The sequence below is a fragment of the Rattus norvegicus genome, chromosome 16 (assembly GCF_021556685.1).
Source record: "Rattus norvegicus strain SHRSP/BbbUtx chromosome 16, alternate assembly SHRSP_T2T, whole genome shotgun sequence".
NCBI classification, from domain to species: Eukaryota; Metazoa; Chordata; class Mammalia; order Rodentia; family Muridae; genus Rattus; species Rattus norvegicus.
Window position 1 is genome coordinate 76,710,657 of NC_141549.1, and position 25,959 is coordinate 76,736,615.

A 25,959-nucleotide genomic window follows, 5' to 3' on the forward strand; every position below is an offset into this window, starting at 1 on the left:
GACTCTCAGCTATAGAATTGGCTCACAAGGCTGGCTTGAAGACACATCTCTGGGACTTTATAGAATTTCCATTTTATTATATTATGTGTATGACTGTTTTGCCTACATGAGAATCTTCATACCATGCTCACACCCGGTCCTTCAGGTCCTTCAGAGGCCACATGAGGGCAATGGATCCCCTAGGATTAGAGTTACAGATGTGTGAGCCACCATGTTGGTGCTGGAAATCAAGCCCTTGCCCTCTGGAGAAGCAGCCAATGCTTATAACCACTGAGCCACTACTGGTCTGGGCCCTGTGGGGGCATTTTCTTAATTGCAAATTAATGTAATGGGAGCCAAGCCCACTGTGAGTGGTGCTACCGTTAGGCAACTGAACCTGGGTTATATAAGGTACATGATCAATCTAGAAGACACAAGTCAGTAAGTTACATTCCTGCATGGTCTCAGCTTCAGGTCCAACATCCTAGTTTTTACCTTTAGGTCCTCCCTTGGCTTCTCTCAATCATCAATTGTCACTTGTAACCCAAATGTGATGGTTTGTATATGCTTGGCCCAGGGAGTGGCATTGTTGGGAGATGTGGCCCTGTTGGAGTAGGTGTGGCCCTGTTGGAGTAGGTGTGTCACTGTGGGTGTGGGCTTTAAGACACTCATCCTAGCTGCCTGGAACCCAGTCTTCTCCTAATGGCCTTCAGATGAAGATGTAGAACTCTCAGCCCCTCCTGCACCATGTCTGCCTGGATGCTGCCATGTTCTCGCCTTGATGATAATGGACTGAACCTCCGAACCTGTAAGCCAGCCCCAATTAAATGTTGTCTTTATAAGAGTTGCTTTGGTCACGGTATCCAATCACAGCAGTAAAATCCTAACTAAGACACCAAACAAATTCTTTCCTCCCCAAGTTGCTTTTGGTGATGGTGTTTATCACAGCGACAGAAAGCACACTAGCCCAAAGTGTGGTAGGAGAGGTTCATCTCATGGTGGCTAAGAGGAAGTAGCCTGGGACAAGCTATACTCTTAGGGGCTTGCCCCTAATGATGAGGACAGAAGACAGAGATTGGCAGGCAGTTCAAGGATAGGAACCTCAAATCTGTATCCTTGGCCAGAAGCCAGAAGTATCCTTCATCCTGTCCTGGCTAGAGGCCATAAAGACCAGAAGTATGTGAGACACTGTGATAGCTATTCCCGGTTGTCAACTTGACTATATCTGGAATGAGCTACAATCCAGATATAGGGGGCCCACTTACGATTCAGATCTTGAGGCTGAAAGGCTCAGGCTTTTGATCCAGATCTTGAGACATGGTGGGTCATGAAAAGCTTAGGCCTAGGCAAGGTGGTATATGCCTTTAGTTCCAGGAGACAAAAGGCAAGCAGTTCACTGAGTTCAAAGCCAGCCTGGGTCAGAGCAATTTCCAAGTAGAGAACAACTTCGGTCCAAGCACAGTGGTACACACCTTTAGTCTGGGCTACACCTTCTGCTGGAGGACTCCATAAGGACAGTGGGAAAGGGAAGGGTTTGTTCTTCTTCGCCTGCTTGCACTTTCTTGCCAGCACATCTGTTGGAACCTCCTTCTTCAGGATTCCAGCTTCTACAGAAGACCTGAAACACCCAGCCTTGTGGGACTCAGCAACTACTAGATTCTTGGACTTCCCACCCACAGCTGCCCATTGTTGGGTTAGTTGGACTGCAGTCATTCCAATAAATTCCCTTAATATATAGAGACATTTCATAAATTCTGTGACTCCAGAGAATGCTAATACAGATACCCTTCCTACAACATATTCAGATGGTTCAATTTTAATGAGTCACACCCTCGTTTTCTACCTTTTCCCAGATTTTATTCTGACTGACCTGGAGCATTTCCCAGAATTCAGGTCTACCCTGAGCATAGGAAAATTCATGGAGGGAAAATAAAATACTGTGCCACTAGGATAGGAAAACTAGCAACATCAGGGTGCTAAGAGAAAACTGTACCCCAATACTGAGAGCGATTCCAAAAGCTAAGCTTTCGAGAGGAACCGAATCATGTTAAGATCGGGGACGTTAGTGAACAGTGTCTGTGACAGTCCTGTGTGTGCTGCTGTGGACTGGAGATAAATAGCCGCCTAGAGACTGAAGGAGACAGAGAGTCTCATCACAGAACCCCACACAGATACAGGGGCCAACATGGAGCGGAAACCAACAGCCCTCTGTAGTTTCTCTCTCTGAAACCAATGTGCCACACTCTCCCCCTAGCCTCTGGACTTTCCTCTCCCCCACCCAGAGTATCTTCATTTATTGACACCAGTGTTTAGCCTTTCGCCTCGAGTAACCTCCACTGTTTGCTCCTTGAGAAAGGCAGTGACGCCATTTTTCTCTCTTCTGGCCACTCCCCAAAGAAAGGTGCAGAATGAGCCAAGGCAGTTAGGGCTATTCGGGGGCCACAGCCAGTGGGCTGTCCAATCGCGGCAAGCCCAGCACGGTTGAAAAACATTTTCCCAGAAACCCTCACAGCCACAGTCCATCCTCTTCTCAGGAACATATTTAGATAGTCCCGGCATTCCACTCCATGATCAATGTCTTGCGGCTTAACTCCAGTGGCATCAAGCGATGATTAATGGCTGCAGTTAGTTCAGGGACCACAACCTATCTGTCAAGATCTTCCAGCCAGAAGAAAACGCGAAGGAGGGAGCAGACTGGGTCCGGGTCTTGGACAAGAGCGCTGCTGTCTCTCCGATGTCCTGGGATCCCAGGGATTTGCTTTGCTGCCTGGCCTGAATGCCTTCGTGTCGCTTTTCACTCCTCTAGACTCTACTCCACAGAGCTTTCTCTATCTTCAATCATAAAATGTCCAAAACTTGGACTGTGCGCCATTTCTCTCGGGTAACCCCATAGAATAAATATTTTGTATGCAGTTTCTCAGAAACCTGGAGGTGAACTAAAGGGAACAACGCAGATGCAAATCCACACACCGCCTCCCTGCCGGCCCCTCCACCCCACCCCGCAGAAGCCACGAGCAGAGCTGGCGAGACTGAGGCACAAATCTGCTTCCAAAGCAGCAATGTGCAGTTTCACAACGTGTACGTCATAGAACTCAGAGAGTCTAAGCCGTTGTAAACTATTTGTACATTGATATTTGTAAGCATTGCTAAAAAGGTAATTATCCACTAATAGCTGTATACCTATAAACAGTTTATCCAGCTTGATTTGCTGAAGTGGGTTCTGGGGTTCTGGTGACCATCCTGAGAACAGAAAACAAAACTGTAGAGTAACAAAGTAAATCTGCTTAAGAAACAAAACACAGTTTAGAAACATCGGTCACCAGATTCGGCTATAACAAGTTATTTAAACTATTCCTAATGCAAACTCACAAGTGTTGCTGGAAAAGAAAGAACAACCGCTATTCAAGGGGACGTGTTATAGCACAGGTCCTTCAAATCACCATACCCTTGTCTGTGAACGTGCAACTGAAGGACATCCTGGGACGTGGAAACCAAAAAAGGACATCTATTAGATAGCAGGCGCCACCGTGCCTTTACTGAAGGGAGTTTACTTTCTATGAAAATGAAAGGAAAACAAAAAAAAAAAATATTAGTTGAAACAGAACTGGAGACAACCTGGGGTTAAATTACCAGCTCTGGACCAAAATTAAAAGAAAAGAAAAGAATGAAAAAAAGAAAAAGAAAAAATTGAAACGAACTATAAACTCAGTTTCCAAGTTGTGAGATCAGTTAAAATGTCATCTCAATGGTAGGCTTGAAGAGGTTATAGTAGAAGAAAGGTAGAAATCTGCCTTTTCCTAATCTATAGCCTGGGTTGCAAGCACTTTCTACTGTACGGGTCGAGATGACTTTACTGAAGTCTATGTTTTCAAGTTTCAATTTGCAGAACTTTAGTTTGGGGAGGGGAGAGCAAAGATTGGTTTCAGTTTCTCTCCACAATCATCCTTAACTTCTAGCAAAGGTTATCACAGGGAAACAAATTTCATTATACAATATACTCAATCCCATTAAATTTGACCTAGCTCAATTATTCTTTTCTCTTTTTTCTTTCTTTTTTTATTAATCTATTGTTTTTCTTTTCAAAGTTTACCTTTGCAACTCAGACAAGGTCTCTCGGGGCTATGAAGGCAAAGGGAGAGCTCACTTGGTCTGGTGGGCACTTGTCTGGCAACAATGTAGACCAGAAGTAATTGCTTCAGGGGATAAACAGTGGGTCTGGGTGAGTTTTCTTTTTAAGGTTCCCAAATATTCCAGGTTTCCTGAACCTGCAAGGAAATGTCACACCTCAGTTATGTGTAAGGCTGAGTACCCTCAAGCCTGAATTTTTTTGGGGGGGTGGGGGATGCAGTTTCAGAAAGCCAGTCTTAGGTCTTTTAAGCTGTTGGGTCCAATCTGACACTATGACATAATATCATAGTGTGACAACCCACAGTCTTGATGACCAAACCTGTGTTCACAATTATGCATAGATTCTTACCAAAGCTATCTAAGTAACTATATCGACATAAGATTAAGAATACCCATGACAACGTTCAAATTCTAAAGGGGTCAAGAAGGGGGAGAAAAAAAGCATATTTTAACTTTGGAAGAAAAGAATGTTTATTCTCAACCAAGCTACTGTAAGCTCTGTTTAAAAGTAAACAGCCTCCTTCAAGCTGGTAAATACTCAGAGAAGCAGCCATGTTTCCAAATGAATCATGAAAACATGTGTCTTCAAGTTCATTCAGGCTCACTTAATGAATCCTCGTGTTACTTCATCACAGGACAGCAGTTCAAGGAACTCAGCCGTGTCACTAAAGTTCTAGAAATTCTTTCCCAGTCCAATGTCTTGTCTTAAAATGGCCAGAACCAGTATTTACCCAAGGATATCTCTCTGAGTCTCCTTTTAGATGCAGCTCTGGGGTTTCAGCTACATGAAAAGAGAAAGACTTCCACGAAGACACCACAGCAAAGCAACAAACACAGCAAAGTTGCAGCCCTCAGTGGCTCAGGACAATTACCTGGAAAATGAGACAATTCAGAGGGAAGTTTCCTTCTCCCTGTGCTACATGACACATTTCGACATTGCTAAGGCTATCATCCAGAGCACTTAGCTTTGAGATATCGCCACAGTTCTGAAACATGCTGTCAATAAGACACCAATAACTACGCGTGCAGAGGCTCTGTCATCATGAACACTGGATAGAACCTCACTGTGATTAATTTAGCTTGATGGAGAAGCCTCAAAAGCTTGAAGGGGGCTTTCACAAAGGTGAGAGAAATACCTTTTGAGGATTTCCTGAGGCCCAACTAGGAACGTTAATTAAAAGTTTAATGTATATTTTATTGAGAATTTAACTTGGGAAAGTTTGTCAAAAATATCAAGGGTTTGGTGGAGACATCTATTTCGGACTGAGTGTTCCAAGGCGTCTCACTCTCTGCACACCATCTGGTTGTGGGCCTCTGTGTCTGTTCTTATCTACTGTAGTAGGGAGCTTCCCCGATGGTGACACTGGCTTATGGGTATAGCACAATGCACTAAGAGCCATTGTATGGCTATGATCCTTTAGCAGAATGGTAATGTTTAGTTTTCTTCTAGGTCTCTTGCCTATCTAGTCTTAGGCTCTTGTCCATCCAAGCAGTGTCGAGGATGGGTAGGACTCAGGAGGAGAGAGGGATTGACCTAGGGAGAGGAAATAGAATACAGAGTTGAGAACAGACACGTGGAAGGGCGATTATCCTGTTCTTAAATCCAGTCAGAGAGTGGTTGGTTACCCCAGCAAGATTTGTACCACTATAGCACTAGTAGACTATTGTAGACTGAAGTGTTTGTAGCTCAGTCACCATTTATCTTTGTCCTTTGAGAGCGCACGGAGTGCCTTCAAGTACCACAGACACAAGTCTGTAGGGGCGAAGGCTCTAGGTAACCACCAGCTCAATTTCTCTGTGTTCAGTGGGTTGTCCGAGTGTCGTCTTCAGCAAGGGGACCTTACTTTGCCATCAGTTTGTGAATAACCACTAAGACCCTTGGCATCGGCATCAGCCTGGGTCATTTGGGGATTCCAGTGGGACCCCTTTGACTAACCACTCGATTAGATATAATCCATCCCTAACATTGGAAACTATTTGGTGAAGAGAAAGGTCCAGTTGGGGCTTTGTCGCTCCCATTATTTGACAATTTCATTTAGATCATATATATACATATATATGGAATATATATATATATATATATATATATATATATACATGGAAACTACTATATTAGGTTTCCATATGGCCTTTAGTTTTAGCTGCTCCCCCATCCTCCCTCCCTCAGCCCCCTCTTCCCTTCGCCTCCCTGTTTGGTCTTCCTGTCCTTGCCCCTTCACTTGTCTGTCCATCTCTATTTATTCTATTTCCTCTTCCTAAGGAGATCTCTCTCTCTCTCCCCCTGAGTCCCTTATTCTATATTCAACCTCTGCAGTTACATAAATTATAAATTGCTTATCAATCATTTAACAGCTAACACCCACACATAAGCAAGTATATATTACATATCTCTTTCTGGGTCTGTGGTAGTTCACTTGTTTTTTGGTTTTTGTTGGTTGACTGGTTGGTTGGTTGGTTGGTTGGTTGGTGTTTTATTTTGTTTGTATTTTGTTTTTTGGGCTTTTTTGCTCCATCACTTTCCCCCATGAATTTCATGGTTGCATTTTTATAACTGGTAAGTAGTAATAGTCCATTGTTGTAAACAAGCCACATTTTCAATTTCTGGCTATTATGAACTGAACATCGATGAACATGGCTGAGCAAGTGTCTTGGTAGTAAGATGAAGCATCTCTTGAGTCTCATCAAATCCCTCCCCTCAAAGCTCAGGGAACCTCTGGGACAGGGACACAGACTGTCAGAGCCAGATAGGAATGGGGGATAGAGAGCCCTAAGGAAGCATCAGGACTGACACACATATGATCATACAGAGACTGTACCAGCATGCATAGGTCCTGTATGGACCTACTCCAGACAGGGACCCAGCACTGAATGGTGAAATGGACACCAGCCCACATCCTTAACTCAGAAGCTATCTCCATTGCGAGCCACTCAAATGAAAAATCACTTCTCTCCAATGGAATCTCACTGGGGATATAAACCAATCTTAGGGCTAAGCACCACACCCACCAGTAAATGGCCAACAGGAAACGAACTCAATCCCATGTACACAATAAAAATTAAAGCATGGCTACATTGAAACTCCTTGTAAAGTACATGTAACAACTTCCATAAAGATGGGTTCTGTAGATTGACTACATATAACATCATAAGGGTCTGGAGAAAGATCTGGTGTGGTATCAGTCATACAGATAAACACAAAGTTCACCAGGCTATAAACCTCCTCCATTCCCAGCCTTCTGAGCAAAATATAGGTTAGACACTCTTCTTCTGAAGAGACTTCACGGCATGTTTGACATTTCTGGTTTCCCTAATGGGTATTTGTGAATGCAAGATCTCATGCCTTCTAAACAGATGGGAAGGAGTATCGTCAGTTGCTTCTTTCCCTTGGAAGCTTGCTCAGCTAATCCAGCACTATGAAAGCGAGTCCTCAGGGAGAAAGCTTTCCGACCAGGTCCAGCTCTGATCCTCCTAGTCCTGTATTTAAGGGCAAGCTGTCTTCAGCAATAGGGACTTGTCTTCGGCCTCTGAAAGGCAAAAGGGCAACAGCAGTAGCCTATATTCTCTGGGGGGATTCTCTTGACCAATAATTCAACAAGAGATTTCTAATGACTAGTACTAGAGGTTATGTTATCTAGTCTATAGTTCTTGGGAGGAGTATTTTCAGCCCAAGTGTGATATATATACATATATATATATATATGTATATATATGTGTGTGTGTGTGTGTGTGTATATATATATATATATATATATATAATTTTTTTAGGGAAAAGTGATTCCTTATGGTTTCTTATGGCTTTTCAGTTGTCCTTAGTGTTATTTCCCCTCCTCTCTACTTCTCCTGCACTAAAGCCCCTCCCCCTCCACAACTAAGGCCATTTAATGTGCACTATGCTCCTCTGGGTCTGATTATAAATAAAAGGCAGAGACAACTCAAGACCTGGCCAGCCCAGAGACAAGAATACATCAGAGTCAACACTGATGACAGCATTGAAGACAGCCTTATTTTATTTTTGCCAGCAATTCTAAACTAGCTTTCATTTGCCAAAGATTGTTCTAAATATTTTGGTCATTTTTTATTATTCTGAAACTCTCATGAGTGCTTAACTCATTTGTCTCTAAGACGATTTGGGAATGTTTTAAAAATCACTGGAAGTGGGAAATGTATTCAGTAGTTCTCCTTTGCCAAAAAAAAATCAAGGGGTGTTTAGAGCCCCTGGAGTAAGCTGAGACTGTGGGTCACCCTGAAACCTACAAAATGGGAATCAATGACAGTATCTGACTTAGAGGAGAAGAGGAAACAACAGGTATAAGGGAGTCTGGGTCCCTCACCATGACAACATACCTTGGATAATCAATTTACAAGGTCCATGCTGGCTCTGTTTTTGAGATCTAAAATTGGTTGTTTTGAGCTTGCAGCAAGGAACAGTCCATCAAGTTGGGAGCATGCTGTAGGGCAGAGTCCCCCTCATTCATGGCAACTGGAAGGAAAAGATGGAGAGGTAAGATTCCAATATCCCTTTCAAGTTGAGTGTGGTGGCACATATATTTAATCCTAGAATGGGGAGGCAGAGACGGGCAGACAGATAGAAGCCAGTGTGGTCTCTATGATGAGTTCCAGTCAAAGCTGCATGGGATATGCTTGGCCCAGAGAGTGGCACTATTTGGAGGTGTGGCCTTATTGGAGGAAATGTGTCACTGTGGGCATGGGCTTTAAGACCCTCCTCCTAACCATATGGGAGCCAGTCTTCTCCTAGTAGCCTTCGGGTGAAGATGTAGAACTCTCAGCTCCTGCACCATGCCTGCCTGGACGCCACCATGTTCCTGTCCTCATGATAATGGACTGAGCCTCTGAACCTGTAAACCAGCCCCAATTAAATGTTGTCATTATAAGAGATGCCTTGGGAGGAAAAAAAAAAAGCTCTTTGCTCTTCCCTTCTCTGCTCTCTTGCCCTCTTCCCCTTTGACCCTTCTCTCCCCACCCCCCTTCCCTACACATGCTCTTGGCTGGACTTTGTTCCTCCCTTCTACTCTTCTTCTCTCATTAAACCTTTCCATGTGGGGGGAAAAAAAAGAGAGATGCCTTGGTCATGGTAGGTCTGACCATGTTTTTCTCTGGAAGAGTGTGGATTTTAGAACTTTGGATTTGGAAAGCAGTGGAATGTTTGAAGTAGGGTTTAATGGGCTATCCTAGTAGAAATATAGGAGACTTTGCTGCTGAGAGTAATTTGAACTGTGCAGACGTGGCCCGAGAGGTTTTAGTGGAGAATTTCAATATGTGACATAGAGGCTGTTTTTGTGGTATTTTGGCGAAGAATGTGGCTGCTTTTCCCCTTGTCTGAAGAGTCTACCTGAGGCTAAGATAAAGAGATTTATATTAATTGCATTGACAAAGGATGTCTCAAAAAGCCCAGCAGAGAATGTGTTCTCTGGTTAAGTTTTATGAAGAGCATTTTGAACAAGCATAGCAAGCTTAGAAAGAAAAAAATATAAAATGTATGGTTCAAATAATAAGAGGCACCAGGAAGGAAATAAAGAAATTAAGGGAGTGGTGATTTCTGGGCAAAATCCCACCCAGCTAAACTCACTGTTTGCGTTCGCAGATGAAGAAGAAATAGTTTGGATTTTTAATCTGAAATTAGCTACAATCCAGAAATGGAGGGCACAGTTGTGATCCAGATCTCGAGGCTGGAAGATGCAGACTTTTGATCTCAGTCTTGAGGAACAGTAGCCATGAAAAGCCTAGGTCCAGACATGGTGATACATACCTTTAATTCCAGGAGACAAAGTCAAGTAGGCTGGGTTCAAGGCCAGCCTAGGACAGTTCTAGATGAAGGGAAGCTTAAGTCGGGGTGTGGTAGTACCTGCCTTTAGTCGTAGCATTCATGAGACAGAGCCATACAGATTTCTGAGTTCAAGGTCAATCCTCAGAGCAAGTTTCAGGACAGCCAAGCTTAGGCAATGAGGGAGTTGGAAAATAGAAAGCAGGGTAATGGAATAAGTGGGGGGCGGGGGAGGCCATGTTCCAGCTCCAGCAAGCAGCAGAACTTGGCAGCTTCAGCCATGCCCTCTCTGTCTTTAGAATCAAGAATAGAGGGGACAACTGGGACAATTGACGCTGATTAGCTGGAGCTAAGAATTTAGCACCGATTAAGAAGAGAACAGCATCCCTGAGGTGAAATCTGGGAAGTGTTTTCTGAGAGCACAAAGAAGCCATGTTCCAGAGATAGCCAACGATGTACCCGTGCTGCCGCTGTACTTGGTAATGTGTAAGAGTCACCCAGGTGGTACTGGTTGGGAAAGTATGAAGGCATCATGGGGAGCAGCTGAGGCTTGGCACTGTGAGAGGCCAGGGAAGACCCTGGAGAAGACGTAGCCAAAACCTCCAGGGTTTTGGAGAAGCCAGTACCATGGGATGATCACCAGGAACAGCAGCAGTGGAGTGGAGTCAACCAGAGCCTAGAGTGCTAGAGAGGGCAGAGCGGGGGAAGTAATGAAAGCCCTTTGGAGGAGTCCAAAGGATCACATATGGATACCAGACACTGGAATAAGAAGCTGTGAAGTTGAAGTTCATTTGGAGATCCCAAGGTATTAAAGATGCCAGAGCCGTGGGATACCTGCTGAGGAAGGCTGCTAACAGGAAGTGAAACCAGCCAAGGAGAAAGAAATTTGTTATAGTCAACAAAGATGAAAAGGACCTGAAGACCACTTCAACATCAGGCATGGCGATGCAGAGTTCGAACCAAACGGCCTACAGGCCTCACCTCTTTTTTTTTTTTAACCTTTAATTATTTTTATTTTTGATATTACAATTTAATTACAATTTCTTCGTTCTCCCTCCCTCTAAATCTTCCCATATACTGCTCCCCATTCTTATTCAAATTCATGACCTCTTTATTCACTTTTTATTATTGCATTGGTATATGTATATATTTATATATTCCTAAATAAAACCTATTCAGTCTGTATCATGTTACTTGTACATATGTTTTCAGGACTGAACATTTGGCACTAGACAACCTAAGAAAGTCTACCCCTCCAGCTCTCAGCCCCTTCTCCTCTTCCTCTTCCTCTTCCTCCTCCTCCTCTTCCTCCTCCTCTTCTTCTTCCTCCTCTTCCTCCTCCTCCTTCTTCTTCTTTTTCCTTTTCCTCCCCTCCTCCTCTTCTTTTTCTTCTTCCTCCTCCTCGTCCTCCTCCTCCTCCTTTTTTTCTTCTTCTTCTTTAAATATCATTTTCTCCCTTCTATTGAAAATAGCCAAATGGTGGTGACACATCTTTTATCCCAATACTCAGGAGGCAGAGGCAGGTGACCTTCTGTGTGTTCAAGGCCAGCCTAGTCTACAGACTGAGTTCTATAACGGCCAAAGCTCCACAGAGAAGCCGTACCTCAAAAAACAAAAGCAAAAAGGTTTTATTTTTTTTTCCCTCACACATGTATCCTGGTTTCATCAAAATTGAACTAAACAAATGAGTAGGAGAATAAGAGCCCAAGAGGAAGCTAGTCACTCGGGAATCCCATAAAAACACTCAACTGGAAACCATCGTGTATATGCATAAGACCTGTAGGGTAAAAGATAGAAGAAACACACACACACACACACACACACACACACACACACACACACACACACACATTAAAATTAAAATTAAAATTAAAATTAAAAAAAATAAGATTTTAAAAAATGAGGAGTCGTGACATGACCTCATGAGACAAGGAACCTTCTAGAAAGCCACTGAGGTCATTTCCTGTTGGCACCTACTCTTGAGCATGCACTGTCCTCATGCCTGCTTTCAGTTTGTTTACTGTTTTGCTATTGTCATTGGTATGGTTTTAAGACAAGGTCCCACTGTTTAACCCAGGCTGGCCTGGAACTTTCAATCTTCCTGCCTCAGCCTCTTAACATTCTGAAATTCATGTGTGTGCCACTAAGCCTGGCTAAGCTATTGAATATTTTCTAATAATTTTTATTGGTATTTTTAATTTTGATTGTGTGAGTATTCTGTTTGCGTGTACACCTGCATACCAAAAAAAGAGCATCAGACCCCTTTATAGAAGGTTATCACCATGCAGGTGCTGGGAATTGAACTACAGGCCCTCGGGAGGAGCACCAGGGCTCTTAACCACTGAGCCATCTCACCAGCCCCAGCTATTGAAAATTTTAAACTAAGTTATTAATGATAGTGAGTCGCTGATTCGCTCACAAAAATCACAGCTTTTTTTCCCCCTCAGTTGAAATTAGAGTGTTTATTCTGATCCAGGTCTGAGTGGCAAGGACCATGGCTCAGGAGAAAGGGATTCAAACAACATGGGTTCAGTGGGAAAGTGGTTTTGTGGACTTCATAGTTACAGAACAAAAGAAAGTCACAAATCAAGGCATTTTCCCAACACCTTGGTGGGAATATCAGAGAGCAAGCAAGGCCTCTATGCTTTAGGCACCTACAGTTGATTACTTTCTTAGCGTTACGTCAGTGGAAGATAGTAGCTTGCTGAATTTCTAAGGTTTTACCTGATCACTGAAAGCGTTAGGTTAGTCAGAGGTGGCCCATGAATGTCTCCTGAAAGAACTAACATTAGCCCATGGCAGTTTTGGCTCTGGACCCGCAACATTCTAATTCTCCACAGTTATGAAATTCTAATCAGTGGCTCATCCCTATAGACTCTTTATTGTAAGTATGGCTTTTGTTTTTCCTGGAAACGTTAGTTTGCAAATAATAAGCCGTAACACAAAAGTGAAAAATAACAATATGAAATAATTGCACAATAGTGAGTTTGTGAGGGTTGATTGTTGGAGTGGGTGGTTTTGGTAGTTGTGTATTGGGGTTTATTTGGGTATTGCCAATCAATCAGGCCTACTGAGTCAGAATAATCTATGGAACAATGCTTGCTAGAATGTATGTATTTATTTATTCCTCTCTCATTTATTACATCCTGACCACAGCTTTCCCCCTTTCTCCACTCCTCCCAGTTCCCTTTCCCTCCCCCGTACCCCAGATCCACACCTCCCCTGTTTTTCTCTTTTAAAAAAGAGAATCCTCCCAGGGATATCAACCAAACATGGCATAACAGGTTACAATAGGACTAGGCACAAACTCTGAGATCAAGGCTAGACCAGGCAACCTTGTAAGAAGAAAAGGATCCTAAATGCAGGCAAATGAGTCAGAGACTCACCCACTCTCACTGTTAGGGATCCCACAAAACCACCAAGTTACACAACTGTAACATCTGCAGAAGACCTAGTTCAGACACACACACACACACACACACACACACACACACACACACACACACACACACAGATTGTTGTTTCAGTCTCTGTGAGCTCCCTATGAACCCTGCATAGCTGATTCTATGGGCTCTGTTCTCATGGCGTCTTCAACCCCTCTGGCTCCTACAATCTTGCTCCCTCCCCACTTCTGAGGGGTTCCCTTGGCGCCTTCATATGTAAAAACAAAAAACTCAAGATAGCTAAAACAATCCTTTATAGTAAAAACAACTGGAGATATCACCATCTATGATTTCAAGCTATACTACAAAGCTATGATAACAAAAACTGCATGGTATTGGTGTATGCTGTGAGTCGCCCTGGTGCTGTCTATATTTTGTGCTAATTCTACTTCCTCAAGAGGAGCTGCCCCTAACAAGGAGTAGATCACATACTCAGGTGATCTCACTGGGCCCACATGGCCTGGAGAAGCCACAAGTAACAAAGGGGCCTCATAGCTGGGGGATAGAGTGGCACAATGATAGATCCTTCCAATCTAGTCATATAACTTATAAATATAATATAAATATAATAAATGTGTGTGTGTGTGTGTGTGTGTGTGTGTGTGTGTGTGTGTGTGTGTGTGTTTTATACAGGCTTATTGGGGTAAGAAATTACCAAAACAGGTGTAAAAACAGATTGACCAACAGAATAGAATTAAAGATCCAGACATAAGTGCACACGCCTACAGACACCTGATTTTGGATAAAGAAGCTAGATATATACAATGGGGGAAAACATCTCTTCAAATAGTGCTGGTCTCACTGGATGTCAGCACATAGAAAAATGCAAATGAATCCATATCTATCACCCTGCACAATAGACCTCAACATAGAACCAGATACACTGAACCCAACAGAAGAGAAAGTGGGGCATAGCCTTGAATGCTTTGACACAGGAGACAACTTCACCGACAGTGCAGGCACTAAGAACCATAATCAATACATAGGACCTCCTAAAACTGAAAAGCTTCTGTAAGGCAAGGGACACATCAGTAGAACGAAGCTGCAGCCGGCAGAATGGGAAAAAGATCTTCACCAACTCCACATCCAACAGAGGGCTGATATCCAAGATGTATAAAGAACTCAAGAAACTAGACGTCAGCACACCAAACAACCCAATTAAAAACGAGATAGAGATCTAAACAGAGAATTCTCAGCAAAGGAATCTCAAGTGGCCAGGAAACACTTAAAGAAACACTCAGCACCCTTAACCAGAAAAATGTAAAACAAAACAACGCTGAGATTCCACCTTAACATCCATCGGAACGGCTAAGACCAAAAACACAAGCGACATTTCATACTGGCGAGGATATCGAGCAAGGGCCACACTCCTCCGTTGCTGGAGGGAGTGTAAACTTGTGCAGCCGCCATTGAAATCAAAATGGCAGTTCCTCAGAAAATCGGAAATCAATCTACCTCAAGACCTAGCTCTCCCACTCTTGGGCATATACCCAAAGGATTCCATTGTACCAGAAAGACACGTGCTCAACTATGTTCACTGAAGCTTTATTCATATTAGCCAGAACCTAGAAACCTAGATGTCTCTAAACCAAACAGTGGATAAAGAAAAGGTGGTACATTTATAAATGGAGTATTGTTCATATGTTTATATATATATAAATATATATATGTATATGTATATATAAACTTGCAGGCAATTTGATGAAACTAGAAAAAAAAAATGATCATGAATGAGGTAACCCAGACCCAGACTGACAAGCATAAATGTACTCACTTATAAGCGGATATTAGCTGTGAAATGAAGGACAATCATGCTGTGATCCACAGACGCAGAGACACTAGTAAGAAGAAGGACTCAGGAGGAGAGGCACGGTCCGCCCTGGGAAGGGAAAGTAGACGTTTCGATATGGACCCCAAGCTCAGATCGGAAAGAATCAGACACGTGAAGGATGTCTTCACTAGGGACATATTCAAACACTTGGGGCAAATGAATGTATTATACACAAGTACTTCAAGGCCACTTTTGCTCAAAAGGATCCAACTGTTTCTCGGGCCCCAGCATAAACGAAGCTTCACTCCTGGCATCTCTACCGCCATTTTGCCCTGTACCTTGGCTGAAGGCTCGGAGGTGTTTTTATCTTTAACTTTTTCTTCTGCAGTCACCTTGAATTCCAGGAAGAGCACCCATCCCACCCCCACCCCAACCAACCCACCCTCACATCTCCCAAACCCAGGAAGAACTCTTATCCTACCCTCAGCCCGCATCCCCACCACCCCTAGTCCAGATGAGGACGCTTAGCCCTCAGTGATTGACAGGTGACAATTCGACCTATCATTACCCACACTATTTAAACCTAAACCTCGCGTCAGGACCTTAAGGATGGGCCGAAGCAGTGGGTCACTGTCTTCCATTTTCCATGTGGCCTCTCTACTGTCTCTTTAATCGGCGTAGTGGGTATGTGTGGTCAAGCATAGCCTTTTGGGACTGGCACAGCCTGGGCTTTGCCTCAAAAGGCACCACTAGCACAGAGCAAACTTAGGAATCGGATACATCTTTGCCCAACTCCTTGGCTAGTGGACTCAGGCCTGCGAAATCTTGGAGGAAACATTGGAAGTAGACGTGCTTGGCGTTTAGTTCTTGGTTGTTTTTGTCCTTCTGTTTTGTCTGAGGTTTTCCTGGGAGCTGTTTATTTGCTTTGTTGCACTGCAGGGGCTCAAATCCAGGGCCTTGTGCTTGCGGGGGCAAGGGCTCTCCCACTGAGCTATTGAAGTAGCGTTTAATTAATGACTCTGGATATGAAATTTTTTCTTAATGGTAAAAGCTGAAATGCTGGTTTTAAAAATATTGTTTGTGTAATTTCTCTTTTTTGTTGCTGTTCAAATATGTCTTTAATTAGTTTTTAACTTATTACAACAAAGGGGGGGGCAACCTTTTGCCAAATCTCTTCTGAAATTTCCTTTTCTGAAATAAAATATAATTACATCGCTGTCCCGTTTTCATATATTTGTGTGTATTTCTATTAGCAATGATCGCGCCTCGGATAAACCTCATTGGCTACGATACTGCCACTGCGCAAAGCTGTATTTCTAAATATATAAATATTACTTGCTCTTAACCTCACAAAAGAAACCTTTGAACTTCTGAGAAGTAAATACATATCACGCCATGTCGGATCAATCTCCAGCAGTCTTAGATGGAGAGGAAAGGAAGCTCCCGTTGCCTGTTGCAATGGCCACTAGGGACTCCATCAAAAGGGAAATCGGAGCATTTCTCAGCAACAGGCTGGGGAGTGGAGCCTCAGGCCTGCTCTGCTCGCAGTGAAAGCAAAACTCGGGATTCCGAGGAAACTAACAGGTATTTTAGAACATCCCTGGCGAGGGCTGAGCGCCTGATTGGGGCGGTTCTGAAGAACAATGCAGCCTTTGCCTAAGCCCTAGTTGGGGCCCTGGGCTGTGAAAGACCCCTGATAGACATGCAAATAGGAAGGGGCCTGAATAGCCTGCCATCCCGGCCTGGGAGATAGCACAGCACATGCCCCAGCCAAAAATAACGGTTGCTGTAAGGATCTGTAGGTCAGGCTGAAATGTACCATTGAACACTTCTCTTTAAAGCGCCTCTGCGATTCTGAAAGGCAATCACGCACTCAGTCGTTTGCCTTAGTTAATTGGGCCAAGGCCTCATCAGTTAATCAGAAAGCGCCTGGAAGCTATTATTGGCTACTACCTTTTTTTAAAAAAAAGTCTTTACAGATAAAAATGGTTTTTTTAACATTGTTTTTATTTTTAGAAAAAAAAATCACTAAAGCTCAAACTTCCGAATTCACAACCCAGGAGGAGGAAATAGGAAAGATTGTATATATGACTTCCATAATTCACCTGAGCAGAGTTCAACTGTCAAGATTAGTAGTTAATTTTATGAACCGAAAGTAGTAGGAGCCCTCCTCCCCGCCCCCATAACACTCCAGCGCTCCCTGAGGGGCTGTCTGTCTTGGGGAACACACAGGATGGCCAGTGTCCCATGCTCCTTCAATAGGCTGAGCCCTGAGAAACCGCAACAAAAGCCCACTGATGGGCCCTGGTCACAGTCCGGAGGAGTCGCTTCTCAGAGAGGAAGGTAGCAGGCTGTGTGCCAAACCTTCCTTCCTCTCTAGGCAGGCTTCCTTATGGGGCTGTGACCGTCCATTCAGAATCGTCAGCACAAGAAAAACACGTAAAGAAAAACACACAATGGCGCCGGTTCTTATCACCAGCTAAAGGTACACTCGCTTCATTGCTCCAGTGCTGGGTTGGATACAGAGTAGTTATCGGAGAACTGTATCGGTTCCCGTCTTAAATAAAGATACAAAAGCATGCCACTGCAAAGAAGGAAGACAGAAGTGAGTCATATGAGGCAGGTTAGTATAAGGATAGCCACAGCAACTGGGGGCAACCTGGGGTAACCTGGGCCAATTCCTCCTTCCCAGTAAGGCAACACCAGGGAGAAGTGGTGTGACCTTGTTGAAGGAAGTAGGTCACCTTCGGTGGGCTTTGAGGTTTCAAAAGCCCAAGCTGGACCGGTGGCTCTCTTTCTTCATGCTGCCGTAGATCCAGATATAGAAGTCTCAGCAACTTCTCCAGTACTGTACCTGCCTTTGTGTGGCCATGTTCCCCGCCATACTGACTGACTAATGGACTATACCTCCGAAACTGTAAGACCCAATTAAATGGTTTCCTTGATAAGAGTTGCTATGGTCATGGTGTCTCTTCACAGCAATAAAACCCCGATTAAGGCACTGACTATTTTTTCTTCTAGAAGTTTTAGCATTTCAGGTTTCAGGTTTAGGTCTTTGATTCACTTGGAGTTTTTGAGTTAGTTTTTTTGTGCACGGTGATATGGGTCTAATTTCATTCTTCTCCTTATGGACATCCAACTGTCTTTTTCAAATATTAAATGGCCATAGTTCTATGTACTCATGTTTGGGTCTGTGTTTTTTGTCCCATAGGAGGTTGACTATGTCAGTGTCACTGGTTGTGGTTATTTAAGATTTATTTATTTTATTTTATGAGTGCACTGTAGCTGTCTTCAGACACACCAGTAGAGGGCATCTGATCCCATTCAGATGGTTGTGAGCCACCATGACCATGGTTGCTGGGATTTGAACTCAGGACCTCTAGAAGAGCAGTCAGTGCTCTTGACCACTGAGCCATCTCTCCAGCCCGAGGTTTTTATTTTTGAAACATAGTTTGAAATATGGAATGATAATCCCCTCTTTTTAAATATTAACTTTATTTATTTATTTTTTTCTTTTTTTCGGAGCTGGGGACCGAACCCAGGGCCTTTCGCTTGCTAGGCAAGCGCTCTACCACTGAGCTAAATCCCCAACCCCTATTTATTTATTTTTACACTCTAGATTTTATTCCCCTCCCAGTCCACCTTCCTACTTTTCCACATCCCATGTCTCCTCCCTGCCCCTTCTGTCTCCATGAGGATGTCCCAACCCCACCCCACCCCACCCCCAGACCTCTAAACTCCCTGGAGCCTCCAGTCTCTTGAGGGTTAGGTACATCTTCTCTGACTGAACCCAGATCCAGTAGTCCTCTGCTGTGTATGTTGGGGGCCCCTTATCAGCTGATGTATGCTGCCTGGTTGGTGATCCAGTGTCTGAGAGATCTCAGGGGTTCAGGTTAATTGAGACACTTGGTCCTCCTACAGGGTTGCCCTCATCCTTGTCCTCCTCCAGCTGTTCCCTAATTCAACCAGAGGGGTCAGCAGCTTCTCTTCATTGGTTGGGCGCACAAATCTGCATCTGATTCTTTCACCTGCTTGTTGGGTCTCTCAAAGGCAATCATGACAGGTCCCTTTTTGTGAGTGTTCCACAATGGTGTCAGGCCTTGGGGCCTTCCCTTGAGCTGGATCTTCTTTTCCTCAGGTTCTTCTCCATTTCCATCTCTGCAGTTCTTTCAGACAGAAACTATTATGGGTCAGAGTTTTTGACTCTGGAATAGCAACCCCATCCCTCACTTGATGCCCTGTCTTTCTGCTGGAGGTGGGCTCAAAAAGTTTCCTCTCCCCACTGTAGGGCCTTTCATATAGGCTCTCCCCCACACACACACTTTGAGTCTTGAGAGTTTCTCACTTGCCATGTCTCTGGTACATTCTGGAGGGTCCTCCCAACCTCCTGCTTCCCTAGGTTGCCTGTTTCCAAAGGACTGGCCTTCAGGGCTTCAGTCCTTTTTGCCCACCCAATACCAGATCATGTTCCCCTCTCCTCGACCCCTGTCCACTTTCCAAGTCCTTCCCTCCCCCTTGTGGTTACTTTCTTCTCCCTCCCAAGTGGGACTGAGATGTGCTCACTTGGGTCATTCAGCTTGTTGACTTTTTGAGTTCTGTGGACTGTATATTAGGTATTATGTACTTTTTTAATATTTTGCCTAATATCTACTTATTAGTGAGTATGTATGGTGCAAGTCCTTTTGGGTCTGTGTTACCTCACTCAGGATAACATTCTCTAGTTCCATCCAATTGCCTGCAAAACTCAAGATGTTCTCGTTCTTAGTAGCTGAATAGTATTCCATTGTGTAAATGAACCACATTTTCTGTGTCCTTTCTTCTGTCGTGGGACATCTCAGTTGTTTCCAGTTTCTGGCTATCACAAATAAGGCTGCTATGAACATAGTGGAACACGTGTCCCTGTTGATAATTCCCTTTTGCTCTGTTATTTTTGCTTAGGATCACCTTGACTGTCAGGGTCTTTTGTGCTTCCAAATGAGTTTTCGGATAGTTTCACCCTTATTTCTATGAAGAATGAGATGGGAGTTTTGATTAGGATTGCATTGAACCTGTAAAGAGCGTCTGATAGGATAGACTTTCATAATATCAATGCCAATCCATTTGCATTGTCTCTCTTTCCATTCTTCCTGAGTTTCTTCATTCAGAGATTTAAAGTTCCCATCATAGATGTCTTTCACATCCTTGGTTAGCATTATTCCTAGATATTTTTTCTTTCCTTGATACTGCTTATGAAAGGGAGTGTGTGTGTTATTTTTCCCATGATGTTTGTTGTTGGTGTACAGAAATGGTTCTGTGTCCTGACACTTTGATTAAACTGTTGATAGCACCCAAAGGTTCTCTGGTGGAATTCTGGAACCTCTTGTGTGTAATATCATGTTGTCTGCAGATAGTGACAGCTCGAATTTCTCTCTTTTCTTACTCATATCCCTTCAGTTTTCATCTCTTGTCTTCTTGCTGGTGGACCAAGGATGGTGGATGGATAAAGTTAAACTTGGGAAGCGTGTGAGTTTGTTGTGCTTTAGGAGCATGGATTACACCAAAGCAAATGTTCTACCAGAAAAATCTTACTCCAGTGTGGTTGATGGCTTCTCATACAGATAGAGCCACACAGATGGAGTTTCTACATCCATTCACTGTCTGTCTTCTATATGGTCTAGACTCTCCCCATGAGAAATCAGGGAAGCATCACATATAAACAACAGGAAGGAGCAGGATCCTCGGGTGAGGCTCCAGTGACCCTTCGTATCCATCCTTCTGCGAGGGAACATCAGCTGTCAGCAAGCCTGATCTAATGGGTCTCTTTAAACAGTCACAGCTGTTCCGATAAAGCCGACAGATAACTACGCTTGGAAGATAACCATTCTGCAACACACATCTGAAAGCATTTCCTTTTTTATGTAGTACAAAAAAAAAAAGCACAGAGATGAGTTTTTGCCCAAAATATGTTGTAAAAGAGAAATTATAATTATGACATTGTAATAAAATGTATTAGGACCATCTCCAAACCTCAAGGTGTCTTTGCATGCATTTAAATAGGTTTAGCTGGATTTTCGGTGAGTTTTTCCCTTTGCTTCAGATTTTTACAGTTGTATTTTATCAAGGCTTCGTGAAGATGAGGATCTTAAAAAATCCCGTTTTCCAAAGGAGTCAGCAGCAATCCACAGAGCATCCCTCAAGTGTTTGCATTTATGCATACATACATAAACACACGATTTAAATAGGCATGTCAAAAAAGTTCTAATTTTACGAAGTGGCCACAGATTTTCTTAGTCACGTTTTAGGAATTTCAGGGATAGATTGAGTTTTGTCGCACATAAAAACAATTGCAGGACCTTTTATTTTACTGCTTTGTGTTCTGTTTAGTATGCAGAGCCAATGTACGAATGTTCATCATTTAAAGAAACACAAAATCTAGTTATCTTTAGTTAGATTTTTTTTAAACATTTACAATATTTGAACATCGGGCTAACATAATTATTATTAGCCATAAGGCCAGCTGGACAACCAAATGGGCATTTTTTAAAAAAAACATTGACTCCTCCCTGGAGTTAGATATTGTAGGAGTGGAAAAGGAAACAGCCAAATGTTAACGAATTAACAACCCAAACATTCTAAAAAGGAAGAAAAAAATAAACAGAATGTTCTAGAACCCAAAGGGATATCCAAACAAATAGAATTTTAATAGCCAGTTTGAATTAAACCCGTGGACCTTGGACCAAACTAAGGGAGATCTGATTCCCAGAAAATACTCAAAAATCCACCCAAGGAGGCAACACTAGATGCCTGGATCTAAGTGGTTCATGATGGAAACCGGCACCAATTTTTTAAAAAGATTTATTTATTTATGTATATGAGTGTTTTATTTGCATATATGCCTGAATAACAGAAGAGGGCATCAGATCCCATTACAGATGGTTGTGAGCCACCATGTGGTTGCTGGGAATTGAACTCAGGACCTCTGGAAGAGCAGTCAGTGCTCTTAACCCCTGAGCCATCTCTCCACCCCAGCTGGCACCAATCTCAATGATTCCTCCAGTAAAATTAGACTATCCCTGAGGCTCCATGTTCAGATGTAAAAATCGCAGGTGTAAGAATTCAGTTCTTATCAAAAGGGAAGATACGATAACTCACTCTGCAGCTGAGCACGAATGACCATGGCCCAGAAACACAGATCCAGGTTATTCCAGACTCTATGTGAAATCCCTGCCGTTATGGACAAAAGAGAGTTGAAAATGACAATGTTGTAAATACTTTAGTGAAAACGTCATATAGACAGATTATGAAAGAGTAAGAAACTTCCGTCATGGATCTCAGGTGCTACCTGCTGATACTCTTACCCTTTTATCCAGAGAAGTGTCGTGGTGAGGATGGTAAGTGATTCCTCCTGAGGGATATGGGACCCTCTCAAGAATGGAGTGCCCATGTCCAGATCAGGGCTGGAGCACCCTTTTTCTTTGAGTTTCACAGGGGTCCTGGTAGAGACCATGAATTCCCATATGCAAGGGCTTTCGGTCTATTTTCTTTGTCATTTATAGAAAAGGTTTAACTGGAGCATGGTGTTATAATCAAAATGCCATCTAAACATTGTCTTTCAATCTCTCAGATTGTATTGGATCCAGGCAGGGTTACAGTAGCAGGTGATGTGCCAAGGTTGTATGAGACAAACATATCAATGACTAAGGACACACCCACAGTGGAGGGTGCAATAGAACAGAAAGGGAGTTTCCAACAATGGTTTTTAGTGAAGAGAAAGGAGAAAATGGAGAACTACTAGCCTGGTTTCCTCAAAAGGCATCCAATGGCAGAGAATGTTTGTAGATTCTGAGTACTCCCTCTAGAAGGCTGCTTAACAGTTTTTATTTCCTTAGCCTTAACACTGAGTTCCTCCATAATCCGTTATCTTTTACATTTTTTTCTTATTTTTTTAAATTGGACTTGCTTTCTACAATATATTCTGATTAGTTTCGCCTCCCCTACTCTACCAGTTCCTTTCCACCTCCCCACCTCTCCTAACCCACATCTTTTCATCACAGTCTCCTTAGAAAACAAACAGGCATCAAAAGAATAACATCAAATTAAAATATAACACAAGATGAAATAAAAATAAGCAAACCATTATAGGATGAAATAATCAAACAAGAAAAAGAGCCGGGCGGAGCTGGGGAGATGGCTTAGTGGTTGAGAGCACCTGACTGCTCTTCCAGAGGTCCTGAGTTCAATCTTCTGTGTCCGAGTGGCAGCTCACACATGTCTATGACTCAGGTTCCAGGGGACCTGACACCTTCACGAAGACATACATGCAGGTAGAACACCAATGCACATAATATAAACATAAATTATTTTTAAGAAGAAAGAAAAGAAGAAGAAAAAGACCCAAATAAAAGGGTCAAAAAATGCATCTAGACACAGAAACACACACACAAATAAATATGATATTTTAATATCATATTATATGATATCATTGAGAGAGCCAATCTCAAAAAAAAAAAAAAGGCGGAGAGCAATAGAGAATGACACCCAAAACTGACATCTCACCTCTGCATATATACACAGGAATATATTCCACATAAACACAACAGGGAAAAAAGTCAAAGAAATAATTTCACCACCCAATTCAAGGTCTTAGGAAAAACAAGAAATAGCCAAACTCAAAAGCAGTAGACAGAAGAGCATCATAAGGATCACGGCAGAAATGAGTGTCATGGAGACCAAGAACAATACAAAGAATCAGGGAAACCAAGAGTTGGCTCATAGCAAAAATGAGATTGATAAGCTTTTAGACAAACTAGCCACAAGAAAAGGAGAGAAGATCTAAATAAATAAAATTAGAGGTCAAAGAGTGGATGTCATAACACGTAGTAATGAAATCCAGAAGATCATTAAGGAGTAGTTTAAAAATCACATTTTCCAAAAATCTGAAAAATCTAGGATAAGGATCAGACAAATTATGACCCTGCAAAATTAAATCTGGAATGTAAACGGTTCAAACAGATCTATACAAAAGCAACTAAAATGAGCAATTCTCAGCAAAGCAAAGCCCAGAACTGGGCAGATTCACTGTTAAGTTCTGTCTACCCATCCTTTGAATTAAAACTGGAAAGGAAACACATGAAATTCATTACAAGATGCCAGCATTACCCCAACACCAAAACCACATAAAGTAACAACAACAACAACCACAACAAAAACAATCAAACGCAACAATCCTCAATAAAATAATCACCAATCAAATTTAACAACCTGTTACCAACATATCCATCCCAATCAATCAAGCTTGCCACGTTCTAGTGATGGCTCAACATATGCAAGTCAGTAAACATAATGCAACACATCAAGAGAATTAGAAACAGAAATCATACCATCATCTCTATTAGGACTTTTGCCATAAAACCTCTGAAGAAACTAGGACTAGAAGGACCATAATAAAGGCTATATACAGAAGGAAAACTCAAAATAAAATAAAATAAAATAAAATAAAATAAAGTAAAATAAAGGCTGTGTACAAGACCACTGCCTAGATTAAACTAAAAGGGGAAAAACTCAAGATGTTTCCTCTAAAATCAGGAATGAGCTAACAGTGTCCACTTTTACTCGATATACTACCTCTTAGCCAGAGCAATCAAGGAAGAAAAGGTCTAGAAGACTGGAGTTAGATCCCTACCTCCCACCAGGCATACCAATCAATTCAGATGGATAAGATATGTCCACATGATCTGAGACTTTGACAATGGTGGAGAAAAATAGGGAAAGCAAATCAAGATATAGGTAAAGACAATGGTCAGAAAAGGACTCCAAATGCTTAGGAAATAATTGCAAGAACTGACCAGTGGGATTGCATTGAATTTTTTTTAAAAAAATTAAGAACCTTTTACACAGTAAATGAAACAAATAGTATAGTGAATGGGAAGACCTTTGCCAACCACACATCTGACAAGGTGTCTTAGGGTTTTACTGCTGTGAACAGGCACCATGTGTGTTCTTATAAGAACATCATTTAGTTGGGGCTGGCTTACAGGTTCAGAGGTTCAGTCCATTATCATCAAGGCAGGAGCATGGCAGCATCCCAGCAGGCATGGTGCAGGAGGGGCTGAGAAGTCTACATCTTCATCTGAAGGCGAAAAGGAGAAAAGACTGTCTATCTCCCAGGCAGCTAGGAGGAGGGACTCAAAGCCCACTCCCACAATGACACACCTACTCTAACAAGACCACACCTTTGAATGGTGCCACTCTCTGGGCCAAGCATCATTAAACCACCACAAGCTTGTTATGTCCTATTTGGTTGTTGTCCCTGGGAGGACTGCTCTTTTCTGAGTTGGGGGGTGTGGATCTGGGGAAAAGGAGAGGAGGGGGGTAGAGACTGTGGGGAGGGGAAGGAGAAGAAACTGAGTCAGGATGTAAGAGGTGAGAGAAGACTAAATAAAAAAGGGAAAATTAAAAATAAGTTTAAAAGGAAAGACAAAAGATATTGGTGAGTATGTGAAGGAAAATAAACTTTTCATACTGCTGGAGGGAAGGAAAACTTGAGAAGCCACTGAAAGTTAGAGCAGAGATCTCTCAAGCAAACTGGAAATGGAATTACCATAGTACCAGGCTATCCCACTTCTGGAAGGAATCTCAACCAGCATCCCACAGAAACACTTACACACTCATGTTTCAAAGCCACGTCCACACAAAATCCACACAAAAATGACCATCTGCAAGAACCCCATGTCACAGTTTACACCGATGTTTGCTCTGGGTGTCTCCAAATAAACCCAATGTCAGCCATTTTGTATTGTCTGGTGTTACTACCTTGGCCCATGATAAATGTCAGTACCATGTTGCTCAAACATACACTGATTTGCAAGGCCTCTGCT

General features: G+C 42.7%; 1 protein-coding gene and 1 pseudogene; one reads left to right on the forward strand and one right to left on the reverse strand.

Moving 5' to 3' along the window:
- Nucleotides 1–25,959, forward strand: part of Erich1 (glutamate-rich 1) — a gene marked incomplete at its 5' end in the record, with an annotated part of 52,793,804 nt that overhangs the window by 45,840,097 nt on the left and 6,927,748 nt on the right.
- Nucleotides 16,281–16,413, reverse strand: LOC120097635 (U4 spliceosomal RNA; annotated as a pseudogene).